Below are 17354 nucleotides of genomic sequence, written 5' to 3'. Positions count from 1 at the left end.
GCTTTAAAGGCTTACAGTTTTAAGCCTTTAAAACCATGCGGTTTTAAAGGTTTCCCGTACTTTCCTGCACTTTAAAATTCCTGACTGGAACATTTCTCTCTATATATATATATATGATATATATATATATATATATATATATATATATATATATATATATATATATATATATATATATATATATATATATATAAACAGGCCAATTCATTTACCTCTTTTGACATCAACCTAAGTTCACCCTCCACGGATATATTCATTGAGCTCTGATCACTTGTCCTGCAGAACTGTCAAAAGAAAAAAATTATTATTATAACAATGAAAAAGAATAATAATTGTGAGATATCTGAGGCCAGTCCTCTACTTTCCCCATCTCTGTAACGTCTGTCTAGAAAAGAACGTAAAAAATTGCACAATTCCTTCAACACTGTCGTTTAATGAAAGTGATTGCTTTATTAGCTAAAAAAATCATTTGAAGTATGAACTTATTCTTAACTTCACGAGGGTATGTTTGAATTCATGTGTTATAATTCTTAATCCACATTGTCAATGCATAGATTCACTATTTGTGTTTTATAAGTGTTTGCTGAATGAATGATAAAATATTTCATTTGGATTTCAGTCTTTATATATATAATGATACAGAGGTAATCAAATTTAATAAATTTTTTAACTAGTATTTCCTGCAGGATTCTTTTAGGTGGCCAACTAAATAAATTAATTACTATTAAAAGGCTGGTACATTATTAATGGTGTTTAATTATATCAGGATGGTGTGGATTATAAAAAGGGTAAAAGCTCATTTAGTCCTTATATTTTAAGATTAATGTCCAGTTAGTCTCTGTATTTTTAAAAATATCTCGAAATATCCCTGCTATTAAAATATTGATACTCTTATCGTTATTTGTTATTTATTTTGGCTTACTTTTACAATATTACCCTTTTATAATAATTTTTTGTCCGGACATTAATAAAAAGAAAATAATTAAATTACCAAAGTTATAAATTAACGTCCTACAGATTCTGAAAATTCTACATAAGAAATTAGACCAAACAACAGTAATAAACAAATATGCAATTTATATTTTAAAATCTTTTTATTATTTTCAAGCTCTAAGAAATACACTGCTCTTTCCTACAAACAAAATGAACTGACACAAAATTATCATGTTGCTGGTCGATGGTGTATATGAAACCAGTGGAACGAGTAGTGATATTACCATGTAATATATCGGATGAAAAGAATAACTACTACTAGTATCGTGTTGTCGTTTGTTTCTCAGTAATAAACGTGTTTAAGTGTTTTTATCTTCTGATCATCAAATTTTCAGATCTTTTTTCTTGATATGAACAAACAAATCCTAGTCCTTACATGCTATGGAATTTATATATTCATATTCCACCCTAACTCATTGGATCCGAACCTTTAAAACCGTTAGCATAACACCGTAACTGGACCAACCGCTTTGAAGTTTTGGCAAAATCCAAAGTTTTAAAGTGCTTTTTCATTGAAGCGCCTTTTATCCCAAAAAAAAATTTATAGCGCTTAGAGGCCGCAGTAAAGTATCCAGGTCCAAAGGTCCGATAAAGCTTGAAATCAAACACAACAATTGGGCTTCCATTCAAGTCCATGTTATATGGGGCTTTCATTTTCGTGAAATGACCAAAGGGACAACTATTTCTTTCTTAACTTTTTCACTTCACCAAATAATTTCAAATGAAAATGTTTTAAGGTCCCTCTATGATGCCGTATTTTTTTTTTACGGTATTAGTAGTGTAAGAAATATATACCGTTAGATGTAATCAACGGTACACATTATTTTTAATAATGAAAATATTTAATTATTTTAAAAAATATTATAACCGGTTAACAAACCGGTTGAAAAGCTTATTTTAAATTTAAAAAGAAAGAAAATAGAGATACGATAAAACACGATCTCCTTCTTTATCTCATAAAATTCATCATCTGTTTATCTTTTACGTTGTTGTATTGAAATTAGACTCTTGAATGCTGTCCGAGTTCACGAATCATTAACCATTGACAAGAATTGTAAACTTGTTCTTGTAATTCAACTTTTTCTCCGTTTATTGCCTCGTGTATTTGATAGGTAGGCTTTTAAATTTGTTGCTCGATGGTGACATTAGACAAGGAATCACAGATTTGATGTTCTTTGTTGTATTAAATTCATATCAAATCTTGCTTTGATGCTATAATATATTTAATTACTACCTTACATTTTCTTTTTTCACATTTGAAAACAAATGTTGCCTCTGTATGACCAAATCTCTAATTCCTTCAAATTCAGAGGTGGTTGCAAGGCTTCAAGAACAAGTTGATTATCCTCATTCTTCCTCCTTCCCTCTTCTTTTTCTTCTTCCCCATCAAATTTAAGTCTCAATGAAAGAGGTATTTCATTTTGTCAAGCTCTAATCTCTTAGCCTCATCCACATCTAACACATTTCCCAGTATACGTATACTTACGCTTGGAGGAGTTCCGAGTTTTTAAGAGATTCAAGCCCACTGCCCACATGCTTTGCTACCATCAACACCTCCTCCTCCACTCACAAGGAGCTCTTCCAATGTCCAAAGACTCGTTAATCTCGCAATCCCTAGTGGCATGTACCTTAAAGAATCAGTATTTTTATTTAGAGACGGGAAGTGAAACCCCTTCACCAATAATTACAATCAAACTTACATGAATTGATATATGGCCACAAGAATTATTGGATGCCTTTTAAAATCAATGCCTCTTTTGAGTTTTGACCCCCTGCAATCTAGGCAAGTAGTGACATAGGTTAGCTCAATGGCCTTCTAACAATATCCTCTCCAACCAAACAATTAATTTCATTAAAAAAAAAGTGAAATTGTGAATTACCTTTTTACTCATCATTGTCTACGCTTTATATGAATTTGCTGCCCATTGCTTCCTGGAAATGGTTTCATTTTTCAAATATGACGGCAGAAGAAACTTTTAACTGAGCTCTGTTTCGATTTGTTCTTCTTTTTTTTTTTATTAAAAGGGGCTCATCAAGGCGAGCTAGATAGGAATAATGCGGGGTTGACAAACCCCATACATGTCTTGTGAAAGAATAGAATAAATACCCACAGGCGGGTTAGAGAATAACTGTAGACCATGCGGTATTAAATGGGCCATATTTGCCATGAAATCCGCAGCTGAGTTCGCTTCACGGTAGATATGCGAGATATTAATCTGCCAATTTCTGTTTAAAAAATCACGAATTGCCACCACTAAAGCGTAGGAGACATTAGGCACAACCATCTGTTGAGAAATCATCTGAGTTACACAGAGGCTGTCTACTTCCACCAAAAGATGTCTAATTCCAACATTCCAGGCGAGGGACAATCCTTGATACAGGCCCCAAAGTTCAGCCATAATCACTGAGCTTTCCCCAATATTCATACTAAAGCCTGAGACCCAGTTACCAACGGAGTCGCGAATAACCCCACCCGCTGCAGTTGCTCCTGTATGTTTACAGAAACCATCTGTGTTCAACTTACACCATGGCCATGGAGGAGGCAACCAACCAATAAAAATCTCCTTACGCCTTGGTTGTGGGCTGAGATGTGAGTTATTAATTCTATGGATCTCACTAGCTCTGGCCATAATATCCGAATATATTGTCTTGCTATCTACCAAATTCCCAGCCATAATAAATTGATTACGCCAAAACCATAATCTCCAAATAGCCACTCCAAAAATACAATCCCAAGGAAGCTCCGAATCAATTTTCCACGTATTTTGCATGTTGGCAGCAACCCATGCACGTAAGTTGGATTGGAAGAAAGCAAGTTGATGACAGGTTGGAACAAGACTAAGCCATAGATTCTTAATGCAACTACAATCTCTCACAGCATGAAGAATGCCCTCAGCCGAAACCCCACACCTAACACAAACTTCAGAAACGGGGATATTACGCCTATTAAGCTCACTGTGGGTCTTCAATTTGCCATGCAAAGTCTGCCAAATAAAGAGCTTTATAGATTGGGGCCCTTTCCAAGACCATGGCAATTTCCATACTTTATCTTGAGTGTCTAAGTTATGGTAGCAAAGAGACTCATAAGCAGTTCGGACTGTGAACAACCCTCTTGGATTATAACTCCAATATAGTCTATCAGGACCAAGATGCGGCGCAGGTGGCATGATCGAGGCAATCTGCATAAGAACAGAAGGGGGCAGTAGGAATTCAAAGCTCGCCCATCTCCAGCCACCATAATCATTAGTAAATTCGCTAACCGTAGCATTGAGAGAGGCCTGAGGGATCGGTTGGAGAGCTAGGTGAATCAAAGGCTCATATTTCGTCACCCAACAGTCCAGCCAGAAACGAATTCGAGCACTATCACACACTGCCCAGCGAGCTCCATGCATGGTTGCATTCCACGTTTTTCTTATAGCAGACCAGATACGCGAACCTTGTTTGTCAGGGAGGGAAGACGGCAAATTGCATGGGTCCAATCCATATTTGGAACAGAGAACCCGCACCCATAACTTATCTGAGTTGGAGATAATGCCCCAACTAATCTTCATCAACAGGGCATGATTCATCACCTCTAAGTTCTTAAACCCCAAGCCACCACTTGATTTCGGCAAGCAGATTTTATCCCAGCCCACCATGCACATCTTAGGACTCTTCGACTTCCCATCCCAAATAAATCTACGGCAGCTCTTATCAATTCTATGGCGCACCGAAGCAGGAAGCATGGTCGTTTGCATTGCATAAATTGGCATAGCTTGAATCACCGATTGCGCCAAAGTAACACGACCAGCAAAGGATAAATGAGCCGCGTTCCAGCCACTGAGCCTTATGTCTACCTTGTCTAAAATAGATTGATACGTAGCTTTATTCACCCTCGAATGAAGTAACGGCATTCCAAGATAGCTTCCCAGATCATGAGTAATCGAAACCCCCAAGGCAGCACCAATGAGCTTGGCCTCTCTTGCAGCAACGTTCTTCGAAAAGAAAATTGTAGTTTTCACTTTGTTAACCTTTACTTCAGAACTTCGACAAAAATTCTCCAAAACCGCATCAATGATATGAGCTTGATCAATCGAAGCTTCTGCAAATAAAAGCAAATCATCAGCAAAAAAAAGGTGGGTAAGGGGAGTGCCATGTTTAGCCAGCCGAATTGGCTTCCAACTTCCATCCCCCACAGCTTGGGATATTCCATGGCTCAAACGCTCGATGCAGAGCACAAAAATATACGGAGATAGAGGGTCACCCTGCCGAATACCTCTTCCCGGAAAAAACTCCTCAGTTACCTCGCCATTCCACAAAATATTCATGCTAGCTGATTTAACACATTCCATGATGAGCCGAGATAATTGAATCGGGAGCCCTGTCAATTGAAGAGTTTCAAAAATAAACGACCAGTTCAGCCGATCATATGCCTTCTCGAGATCCACCTTAATAGCCATAAGCCCTCTTTTACCAGTTTTTCTGCGCATGGAGTGAACCACTTCCTGAGCAATAACAATGTTGTCCACAATGTGTCGTCCGGGAACAAAACTTGTCTGATGAGGCCCGATCAGCTCAGGTAATAGTTCTTGTAAACGAGTGGCAATAATTTTAGTCACTGTCTTATAGGCGACAGTGCATAAACTTATAGGCCGAAACATCGTTAAACTGGTAGGATGGTCCACCTTAGGAATCAATACCAACAGAGTTTTGTTTACGTTTTGAGGGATTTAACTAGTACATATGCCGCAAAGTTATCAAGGCAAACAGATGGAAATAAAATATTAGAAACTTTTGCATATTCCTGGCATAAAATTTGATTGAAAAATTTTATAATTTTGAATTAGAGAACAAACAACGACAGGGCAGGAGAAGAAATCACCTGAGGCAGAGGATGATTGTAATTGCAAATCCCAATACACTCAAGCTCCCAAAATTTACTCAATCAAAAAACTATCTCATCATCCTTTGCCAGGACGCTGTCACCACACCAGTTCCCAGCGAACAAACTAAATTCTGACATTTGCCTAAATAGGCAGCTAAGTATCCTCAGCTTGATTACATGGATAACTAAAATAACTTTACTAAAGTTTAATCTTAAGAGTTTCAAAACAGTGGAAAAGATGACGTAGTTGATTAAAAAAAAAAAAACCTGAGTTATCCATGGCGACAGGTCCATGTTCAGGCTGATGAAAACCTGGACTATCATATCATGAGTTAAAGTGCCACTGAGCCTAAACTTACCTAATAATTTTAAAAATATTAATCTTTTGTAAAGCAACGCAATATAGTGGTCTATCATATGATGTGCCAAAACGCCATTGGACCTCAACTTACAAAACACGATAATTCCATAGATTAAGCTGTTGGAGGGTCGCATTATGCTTTCTTCTTATTCAGACACAGAAGAGTCGTGATAATATGGCATGTAAAAATGTTCTACAAAATGACAAAATAAAACATATGTGAATATATACGCCAAGTCTGACAAAAATATAATCAATAACGTACAAAGAATGACAAGCAATTCTACGTAAGAAATTAGACCAAACAACAGCAATAAACAAATATGCAATTTATATTTTAAAATCTTTTTATTATTTTCAAGTTCTAAAAAAGATACTGCTCTTTCCTACAAACAAAATGAACTGACACAAAATTATCATGTTGCTGGTCGATGGTGTATATGAAACCAGTGGAACGAGTGGTGATATTACCATGTAATATATCGGATGAAAAGAATAACTACTACTAGTATCGTGTTGTCGTTTGTTTCTCTGTAATAAACGTGTTTAAGTGTTTTTATCTTCTGATCATCAAATTTTCAGATCTTTTTTCTTGATATGAACAAACAAATCCTAGTCCTCACATGCTATGGAATTTATATATTCATATTCCACCCTAACTCATTGGATCAGAACCTTTAAACCCGTTAGCATAACACCGTAACCGGACCAACCGCTTTGAAGTTTTGGCAAAATCCAAAGTTTTAAAGTGCTTTTTCATTGAAGCGCCTTTTATCCCAAAAAAAAAATTTGTAGCGCTTAGAGGCCGCAGTAAAGTATCCAGGTCCAAAGGTCCGATAAAGCTTGAAATCAAACACAACAATTGGGCTTCCATTCAAGTCCATGTTATATGGGGCTTTCATTTTTGTGAAATGACCAAAGGGACAACTATTTCTTTCTTAACTTTTTCACTTCACCAAATAATTTCAAATGAAAATGTTTTAAGGGTCCCTCTATGATGCTGTATTTTTTTTTTACGATATTAGTAGTGTAAGAAATATATACCGTTAGATGTAATCAACGGTACACATTATTTTTAATAATGAAAATATTTAATTATTTTAAAAAATATTATAACCGGTTAACAAACCGGTTGAAAAGCTTATTTTAAATTTAAAAAGAAAGAAAATAGAGATACGATAAAACACGATCTCCTTCTTTATCTCATAGAATTCATCATCTGTTTATCTTTTACGTTGTTGTATTGAAATTGGATTCTTGAAAGCTGTCTCAGTTCACAAATCATTAACCATTGACAAGAATTGTAAACTTGTTCTTGTAATTCAACTTTTTCTCCGTTTATTGCCTCGTGTATTTGATAGGTAGGCTTTTAAATTTGTTGCTCGATGGTGACACTAGACAAGGAATCACAGATTTGATGTTCTTTGTTGTACTAAATTCATATCAAATATTGCTTTGATGCTATAAAATATTTAGTTACTACCTTACATTTTCTTTTTTCACATTTGAAAACAAATTCTTTTTACTCATAGGATTACATAAAGTGCGCAGCCCTGAAGTGTGAACTTCAAAGGATAAAGTTGCATTGCAGCATGTTAAGCAGCAAAGCTTCTTCGCTGCATTAGATAGAAGACAAAATAACCTCAATCGGTGAATCAAGTGAAGCCAACACTTGGCTGAGTAAGCAGTTAACCACTAGTGATTTATCTTTTTCAGCGCGCTTTCTCTTTTCGACTCGAATTCATCCCTTCGACAAACAACAAGATGGCAGGCAGTAAAAGCAGTGGTTGAAGACCCGGTTAATCGGTGGAAGCAGCAGTCTACCAATCGTTTAAGAAAGAGGGGCAAAGCAAGCAGAAGCCCACTTATTAATCTTAGCCTCTGATTCCATTCTCCTTTTCTCTGCCCCGATTTGATTATCTCCAGCAGCGACGCGCGAAAAGTTAAACTGGCATGATCTTGCCCACTTATTAATGTAGTTTTTTTATTTTTTTAATATCAGTTATGTTGTCTTATTTTGCTGACTAACTGAGTAATACTCCATTTAGGATGCGTTGGTAGCCATATTGCACTACATGAATCACGATGCACCATATTTTCGGATGCTCATAGTTAGCAGCTATACATAGCAGTTTGGTAACATACCATGATGAAGGCCAGCTATTTTTTTTGTTAAACAACTGCTCATCTCTTTTTAAAAAGAACATTGCCAGAAAATGGTCAATTTACGACCATGGGATTATGCCTCCCATAAATCAGTATCTCTAATTACATGAAATTTGTCCCAACAAAGATGATCCAAAGAAGCAGAGGGAACCGAAGGTTTGGTAGTTCCCCGCAAAAACAACAAGAGGGATCAAAATAGAAAGCACACCCTCAAGCCAGAGAAAACCCACGCCAAATAAGATTTATGGAAGATAACATAACATGTTCAAGCTTCTTGAACAGAGACTGCAGCACGCTTCATGGAAGCAGATTTTATATAAGGTGGTTGTAGCTGCCTTTTTCCTTGAACAATTGGGAGAAATTATGTTTGCAATACAAGATGCCTTCTAGGGCTGCGTAATTTGACGGGCTAATGGAATAACCACCATGTGAGCACTTGAAACATGTCTTGTGAGAGGCTTGGTTTTCCGCTGCTACGTTCTCCCACGGACACACTGTTTTACTGCAAGAAGCACATTTTTATTGGGCCCAGAGAACATGCTGGCAACTTTGCTAGGCGACCTTCTCAGCTCAGGAGTTAACTTCTCAGCTGACTTTGCAGGTAATTGGAAATTCTTGTTGAAGTTACTCGACTCCTTCAAAAGCTGCTCAAAGTGAGGCTTACAGTAAAGAGCACCTTCCAGGGATGAGTAATTGCTTAGCTTGAGTGTGCCTTTGCAGTGAGAGCACTTGAAGCAAGACTTGTGATAAACAACCCCATCAGTAGATAACTGTTCAACTGGACAAACTGTCTTCTCACAGACCTTGCATTTTTGTTGGGTACCAATAAAAGACATTGCTTTTAGATCTTTGGAAAGAAAAAAAAAATGGATCTTTAAATTGATTGAGCAGAGATTTTAAGAAAACGACAAAACCCAAGTGGGGAGTTGAGTTATTGAAGGCAAACCTTAATGCAAAGCCAATTCTTTAATTCAGTAGTAATTTCTTGCTGAAAAAAAAAAAGAAGCACTTTAATGAGTATGCTGTGCTATCATAACTTTATTGTTTATTATTTATATTGTTGCTCATATTCTAGTATAAGAAGCTTTGTAATTTTTTTTAAATTTTTTTTACAGTGTAAAATGTAGATGGAGCTCAAACAAAGCATAAAAGCAAATGGAAATAGCGAAGCGAGCTTTCAAAATTGCAACCATGAGAAGAATTGATAAAGCTTAATAAAAAAGATGGATCAAATGACATTTAATCTTGCTGTTGTTAGGTATGAGCTTGGTGAGTTGAAGAGGGACAATTTAGATATTTATGCTTTGGTGTAAAAAATGTATAATTTGATCTTTGATGAGATATTGTTCGTTGTATGCAGATATGATTTTGAATTGTGTTGCATTGCTGATAGGAATTCATTTTGCCAACAGTCAAACAGACTAACATATTGAGAATTATTAAAATAAACTGTTTGGATCATGCACGGTTGGCTCAAGTTTGGCAAATTTCAGTGACCACCCCTACAATTTTACATATTCTCATAAATTCACTTGAATAATATATTTTACTTAATTACACAAAATTTAATTATATATGGTTTCAGTAAAATATATGAATATGTATACAAAACTAATATTGATAGGAATGTTTAATTACACTTTAAAATTTATTTTACATATGTGTCCTACATCATTCATTATTGACTTTTTGTAATTTTATTAAGTAGTGATTTCAAGCCAAATAGAAAAGAGTTTCAACATTTAATTAACTTCAATACTCAATGTGAGACTCAAAATTGCTAAAATAGTACTTAAATCATATTCTTAATTTTATAATATAATTTAATTATCATGTAATTAAACTAATTTCAAAATCTATTTTCAAAACATGCAAACAGATGCCGTCTCTACTGTGAGATTTTTTTATTCTAATGTATGGTGTTTGTCCAATGGTGAAATATAAATAATAGCCTTCAATTTCTCATTTGGTATATTTTATTAGATTACTAGCTTAGAAACTATATGCAAATGTTGAAAATTGGACTACTATATCAAATATCATGTGATATATCTCATTTGACCTTAAATTAATGTATTAAATGCCCATAAAATATGGTTTACTTCTTTAGTCGACAAATTAATTTTTTCTAATATTTATATTTCATTTATCAATTCATAATTCACCGGGAAAATTATGAATTTAATTTCCTTCCTATTAATAAAAGTTAGGGGAACATACAAGTACTTGATATGTGTGTGTGTGTGTGTGTGTATTTCTATACTGCTATTTTGTAAAAGAAAACTACAATTGACTACTTAAAAATATCTTCATATTTTCTATTACCTTTACATTAAAATGGTAGTATATTATAAATGCAAAGTTTAATTTTTAATAACATAACACTTTAACAAAAGTGCGATGTATGATGTATGATATAACACTTTAAATATGCTATAAAATTAATAGGGAAAAGACCACCGCACCTCCAAAATTTGCTTAAATGATCATATATAATACATTAAAATAAAAAAATATAATATATAAAATAAGATAAAATTTATAAAATATTATGAATACTAAAAAATTTATTTCAAAATTATATATTGTCATATTCTTTTAATAATATTAAAATCTATTTCACATACTAATAATATTAGATAATTATACTTAACATTCAAAGTAGTATATATTACAACATCTTATTTAATTATGTCCATATTAATATCAATCTTAAAATTAAATTTTGGATTAATTGATTTGAGTAAATCCATCGGGATAGACTAATAATAACTTAATATGAATAAAATTTTCATCATACATATTATTTAATTAATTGTATTTATTGTAATATTTTATTTGTTTCATCTGATATTTATTTATTATTTCTATCCTATTACTATATTTATATTCATTTAGGTTGTTTTAATTAAAAGTATAATAATAATTTATGAAATTAAGAGGCTCTGTATAACTATGTAGAAACTAAAGGGATTTATATGATCATTTAAGTAAACTTTAGGGGTGTGGATGGTATTTTTCCAAATTAATTTTAATTTAAAATTAAAAAATTAATTTTTTACCTACAACCTATAAGTTACCTGCTATATTTTAATTAATTATTTAATTATCTATTATATTAAATGAATGATTCAGATTAAAACTCTTTCATCTAAGGGTCCACACTAATCCCAATATCAATACTATAAAAAACATATATAGCATCTTAAAGAAATCCATGTTTTAATTTAAAATCCTGAATTTTTTAAAGTTTGAAAAAAAATACTATTACGGCATATGATTTAATAGTATAATAACCGAGATATTTTTAATATCACTATTCAAGTTTTAATATTTTATCCCTTGAATATAGTTGACTTACTATGTAATCCTAAATAACTATATTACTCCACCCTTTTAGTTTTATCATTTTATCCTTCAAATATTTTTAGCTTAATAAGTTATCCTTGATAGCTATTTATCAAACTAATGGCATAAAGATATACATGGACTTATTATTACACAAATCGCCATATTTTAGGACCAAAAGTAATTAGAAAGTACGAAAAATCAGGCATTTTCTATCACTTTATTTTTTAATAGTTTGTTGTAGCTGTACTCAGTGAAAAATTGGTTGCTAAGAATTACAGTTCTCTTTTTTATATTTGATTTAAAAAGCACTAACAAAATAATATATGTTCGTTACTTTTTTTTAATAAGTTGGTTTTAAAAAGAATGTTTAACTCATGAAAGAATCTTAATGTCAAAAGGTTCTTTCATCAAAATAAATCAAACTACAATACTCAGACCCAAGCCGTTCAAAGCCTTCCATTTGTCTTTTTGAAGATAACTATAGAAGCTTATGAATATAATTGGAATATCAAGTTTTGAATCGGACTGTCGTTTGAAAATATAGCACCACCAGAAGATAAAAATAAAAAAATAAAAAAATAAAACAAAATAAAAAATAAAAAATGATAACTTCCTAACAAATCCAAATCCCTATTCAACAAGTTTTTGGCTAACAACCCGAGTTATAACATTTGCATGTTCAGTTTCCTGAGAGTTTACTCAATACATGATTATATAGACAACCGAACAAATTCGCTCAAGTTTAATCCTGAGAGTTTTAAAACAATGAAAAAGATGATACATAACGAAGGGTTCAGATTCCACAGCTTCTGATGTGAGCAAAGTCTTGGCAACAGAATCTCCAAGCAACAGCTTATCACAACTAATTTAAGACAATAACACGGCCAGCCATGAAATCGTCAATTTTCCCAGCAGCAGCTATATGCAAGCCATACATACGGCTGTCACTTGATAGCATACCAAAGTGCACGAAAGGAAAAGAAGCTAACATCGTTCAGCCAATAAACTTATTCAAACTTGCATTAATTGACACATGGCAAAAGAACTATTGCATGCTTTTTAAATTTCAGTGCTTCTTTTGAGTCTTGACCCCCTGCAATCTAGGCAAGTGGCGACATAGGTTAGCTCAATGGCCTTCTTACAATATCAGCTTCAATCTAACAAATAATTTCACTTAAAAAAAAAAAAGAAATTGCGAATCACCTTTTCGCTCATCATTGTCTACACTCCATATGAATTTGCTGCCAACTGCTTCCTGGAAATGGTTTCATTTTCAAATATGGTGGCCGAAGAAACTTTTTCCTGAACTCTGTTTCTGTTTGTTCTTTAACTAGAACATATGCGGCCGAGTTATCAATGCAAACAGATGGAAATAAAATATTAGTAACTTTTACGTATTCCTGGTACAGAATTTGATTGAAATACTTTATGCTTTCAATTAGAGAGAAAATCAAGACAGAGCAGGAGAAGAAATCACCTGACTCAGAGGATGATTGCAATTGCAAATCCCAGAACACCCAAGCTTTCAAATTTCACTCACACAAAAAACTATCTCACTATCCTTGCCAGTATCCTTGTCACCATACAAGTTTCGAGCAAACAAACTGAATTCTGGCAGTTGCCTAAATAAGCTGCTAAATATCCTTAGCCGGATTACATGGATAACTGAAACAACTTTACTGAAGTTTAATCTTAAGAGTTTCAAAACAGTAAAAAAGATGATATAGTTGACGACAAAAACCTGAGTTATCCATAACGACAGGTTCGGGTTCAGGCTGATGAAAAGAACCGCAGCTTCTGACATGAGGACTTTCTTGGCAATAACATGGGGAACCATCCAAACCTAAAATTTTCCAATAATGCAATCATACTTATGGCTGTCACTTGATAGGACCTAAATGCACCAAAAGAAAAAGAAGCTAACTATGTCCAACCATGAAACTTATTCAAACTTTTGGAAGAAATTGGTGAAAGGAAATGGTTTCATTGTCTGAATGAAGGCAAGATTGCCACAAGAAGTAGAATATTTTTCTGTGTGTTCTGTTTGACTGTTTCTGTTTTATCTTGTAACAGATGGAAATAAAATTTCCTGATTTAGATAAATCAGCAAAAACATGTACTTTTTAGAATTACCTGAGTTTAAGCTTTCACTAAAAACCTTCTCATTTCCACAGTCCTGCTCTGCCTGCTTCACGTGTACATTTAGCACCAATGGAATTAAAAATTTATTAACTGGTCAAAAGCCAAATTATGGAGACTTGTGAATCAGGCGCTGGTCCAAAGCAAATAATGCTGAATAAACTGCAAATAATTTACCTCCTTTGTCTTTATTCCCCAATCTAGCACCATTCCCACTCTTCAGCAATTGTCCTTCACTTGTCAAAAATGACTCGGTTCAAGGGTCTCAATGAAAGTTTTCTAACATTTGATGACAGACAGAAAACAGAAATTACCATCATTACACTCATATCAAAATTTTAGAAACTCTTGCATATATTCCAGATACAGAAAATGATTCAAGATACTTTACGCTTCCTAATTAGATAACAAATAAATACAAAGCAGGAGAAGAAATTACCTGAGGCTGAGGATGATCGTAATTGCATTGCAACCGCTTGAGAATTTTGTCAAGGGCCTCCATTCACTTGCAACTGCCAACTGCTGCCTTGAAATAGTTTCATTTTCATTGGGTTCTGCTACTGGCAATACTTCCACCAATGAGCTTCTCATTTCATATCCTGCCCTGCTTCCTGCATCATATGATAAATTTAGTTGAAAAACATTGGTCACTCCGTTAAGGAAGCAGACCTTGAAAAGAAATCAGTCAACTCAAAATCAAAATTAACGTAGACTTATGAATTAGGAAATGGCCAAATTATCTAGGCATGCCAATAATTTACCTCTTTGGACATCAACCTAAGTCCAGTCGCGACAGCTCTATTTTGTGGGAAATTAAGCTTAATCTGAGGCAAATGTGAAATTATGTACATCACATGGTAACACAGATGAAACTATGCTATTTAGGTATGACTGTAAGATAGAAGGAGATAACAACACATACCTGCCAAAACAAACAATTAGGATTACCCATTAAATTCTTCAAAATATAAAATAAATAATAGATTGCGAACAAGTGACATTATGCAGTCAACCCTAGGTCAACAGAATCTTTGCACTGAACCCCCTTCCTCTGTCTGACGGTTTATGGATGCTTAAATGTCATCTATAAATAGAGACACAGAAATATATAATGTATCTTTGGATGCATAAATCAATTTCTTATAGCAATAACGATAATGGGATCTTTCTCCATTAATCATTTTGAAGTTCTAGAAAATCCAACATCTAGGAGTAGTTAATTTAAAGGTTAAAACATTGTAATCAGAATATAGAATAGCATTTAGGTCAAAGCACTAGAGCTAATAGAAAATTTATTGATTTTAACTGCTGGAGAATTTGCAGAACAATGAAACAGAGTACCCACATTAGGGGCCAAATTATGCAGTGGCATGATAGCACAACAGCTTCACTAAGCTCATTGCAAGAATTTATATAATAAAAGAAAAAGAAGGATGTACTTCCAAGGGACACCTTCGCCGATTAAATATTATTTTATCTGGATCGTTAGCATTGTAATTAGAAACAATAATGAAGGAAGTCTCAAATCAATGAGTTTTTCATTTGAATAGCTGAAACAACTTTACTAACGTTTAATCTTAAGAGTTTCAAAATAGTGAAAAAGATGATATAGTTGATAACAAAAACCTGAGTTATCCATAGCGACAGTTTCAGGTTCAAGCTGATGAAAAGAACCACGGCTTCTTACATCAATAGTTTCTTGAAAATAACATGGGCAGCCATCAAAACCTCAAATTTCCCAGCAGCAGCTTAGTGCAATCATACTTACAGCTGTCACTTGATAGCACCTAAATGCACCCCAGAAGAAAAAGAAGCCAACAGTGTCCGACCATGAAACTTATTCAAACTTTTGGATGAATTTGCTGCATGGAAATGGTTTCATAATCTGAACAAAGGCAAGATTTCCGCAAGAAGTAGCATACTTTTGTTTGAGTTCTGCTTCAGTTTGATCTTGTAACAGATGGAAATAAAATATTAGAAACTTTTGCATATTCCTGGTATAAAAATTGATTGAAATATTTCATGCTTTTGAATTAGAGAACAAACAATGACAGAGCAAGAGAAGAAATCACCTGAAGCAGAGGATGATTGTAATTGCAAATCCCAATACACTCAAGCTCCCAAAATTTACTCACTCAAAAAACTATCTCATCATCCTTTGCCAGTCCACACCAGTTCCCGAAAGGTTATTATTCAACTCCAAAGCCAAACTAAATGTAGGTCACTTGTCCTGCAAAAGAATTACTCATATTGCATTAATAATCTTTTACAGTAACGTTACCCATCTCACAAATTAAAAATCGTATATTCATAGGATATGAAAATCAGAATATTAGAAAGTAAGTATTGCAGATTTCTGATATAGAGTTTGATTCAAAATGCTATTTACGCTTCTTAATTAGATTAAAAACAACAACAAAGCAAATCAGAGTAAGAGAAGAAATTACTTGTCAAAGCCCAATATGGAGGTTGGGAATGTGTGATATCTTAGGCCAGTCTTCTCCTTCTCCCTTGCGGTAACGTTCTTCCAGAAGGTCACACCCCCAAATGCGCAATTCCTTCAATGTTGTCGTTTGATGAATGTGGTCGGGCAGTGCCTTTAATTTGGGGCAGTAATTAATTTCCAAAGAAGAAAGACGTGGCATGATGTTGATGAAGGTGTTTCCCGTTCCTGTAATCCCATAATCCCACTCCTCCAATTCGTCCAGAGACTCAATTGAAAGTGATTTCAATTTGGGGAAGGCAATAATAACCGATGAAGATGAAGATGAGTCACGATGACCACTTTCTATCCCCAAAAATTCATCACCCACTCTTTTCACAGGCATAAACATTATGCTGAGTTTTTCAAGGGACGGCAATTTTCCCAAAGGAGGCAGCTGCTCGCAATTTTCGCAGTTACAGAGATCTAAACTCTTTAAGTTGGTTAATGACGTCATCCAGCTGGGGAAAACAGTGTTGCCTCGGTAGAACCGTATCTCTAATTCCTTAAAATCCAGGGGTGGTCGCAGGGCTTCAAGAAGAAGTTGATCGTCCTCGTTCTTCCTCCTTTCTCTTCCTCTTTCCTTCTTATCAAACTCAAGGGTCAAACTGAAGAGGTATTTCTTTTTGTCAAGTTCTAATCGCTTAGCCTCGCCCACATCTGATACATCACCCAGTCTACGTATACCACATACTTGAAGGTGTTCCAATTTTTTTAGAGATTCAAGCCTACATGCTTTCCTATCATCAACACCTCCTCCTGCACTCACGTGGAACTCATCCAAGGTCCTAAGACCCGTTAATCTCCCAATCCCTACTGGCATGTACCTTAAAGAATGAGTATCTCTATTTAGTAAATGCTTCATGTTTATTAACTTCCCAATCCCTTCAGGTAATTCTTTAAGACTATAACAACAACTAATATCTAACTTTCCTAGATTATACAACTCGCATAATGTCTCCGGTAGTTTCACTATTTTCTGAAAACACAAATAAGGT

At 34.3% G+C, this 17354-nt stretch overlaps 1 long non-coding RNA gene and 2 pseudogenes across 5 annotated transcripts; all 3 read right to left on the bottom strand.

The window, feature by feature from the left end:
- The window catches only part of LOC112098242, a 61963-nt pseudogene that overhangs the window by 14177 nt on the left and 30432 nt on the right, over window positions 1-17354 (bottom strand).
- On the bottom strand, window positions 8503-9267 carry LOC18041492 (annotated as a pseudogene).
- On the bottom strand, window positions 12428-17307 carry LOC112098244. Of its 5 annotated transcripts, XR_002905328.1 has the most exons (11): window positions 16322-17307; window positions 15947-16104; window positions 15501-15824; window positions 14636-14698; window positions 14314-14485; window positions 14052-14153; window positions 13869-13920; window positions 13477-13578; window positions 13213-13400; window positions 12939-13065; window positions 12428-12835 (listed from the first exon to the last, which is right to left on the bottom strand). It is a non-coding gene; the product is annotated as an uncharacterized LOC112098244 (long non-coding RNA). The 5 variants fall into 5 exon arrangements; XR_002905325.1 differs by lacking the exons at window positions 15501-15824; window positions 15947-16104; window positions 16322-17307 and having other exon boundaries at window positions 13213-13409; window positions 14636-15174; XR_002905324.1 differs by lacking the exons at window positions 15501-15824; window positions 15947-16104; window positions 16322-17307 and having other exon boundaries at window positions 14636-15174.

The sequence above is a fragment of the Citrus clementina genome, unplaced genomic scaffold (genome assembly GCF_000493195.1).
Source record: "Citrus clementina cultivar Clemenules unplaced genomic scaffold, Citrus_clementina_v1.0 scaffold_5, whole genome shotgun sequence".
NCBI lineage: Eukaryota > Viridiplantae > Streptophyta > Magnoliopsida > Sapindales > Rutaceae > Citrus > Citrus x clementina.
Note: the sequence above shows the minus strand (reverse complement) of the source record. Positions and strands in the feature narration are given on the sequence as shown.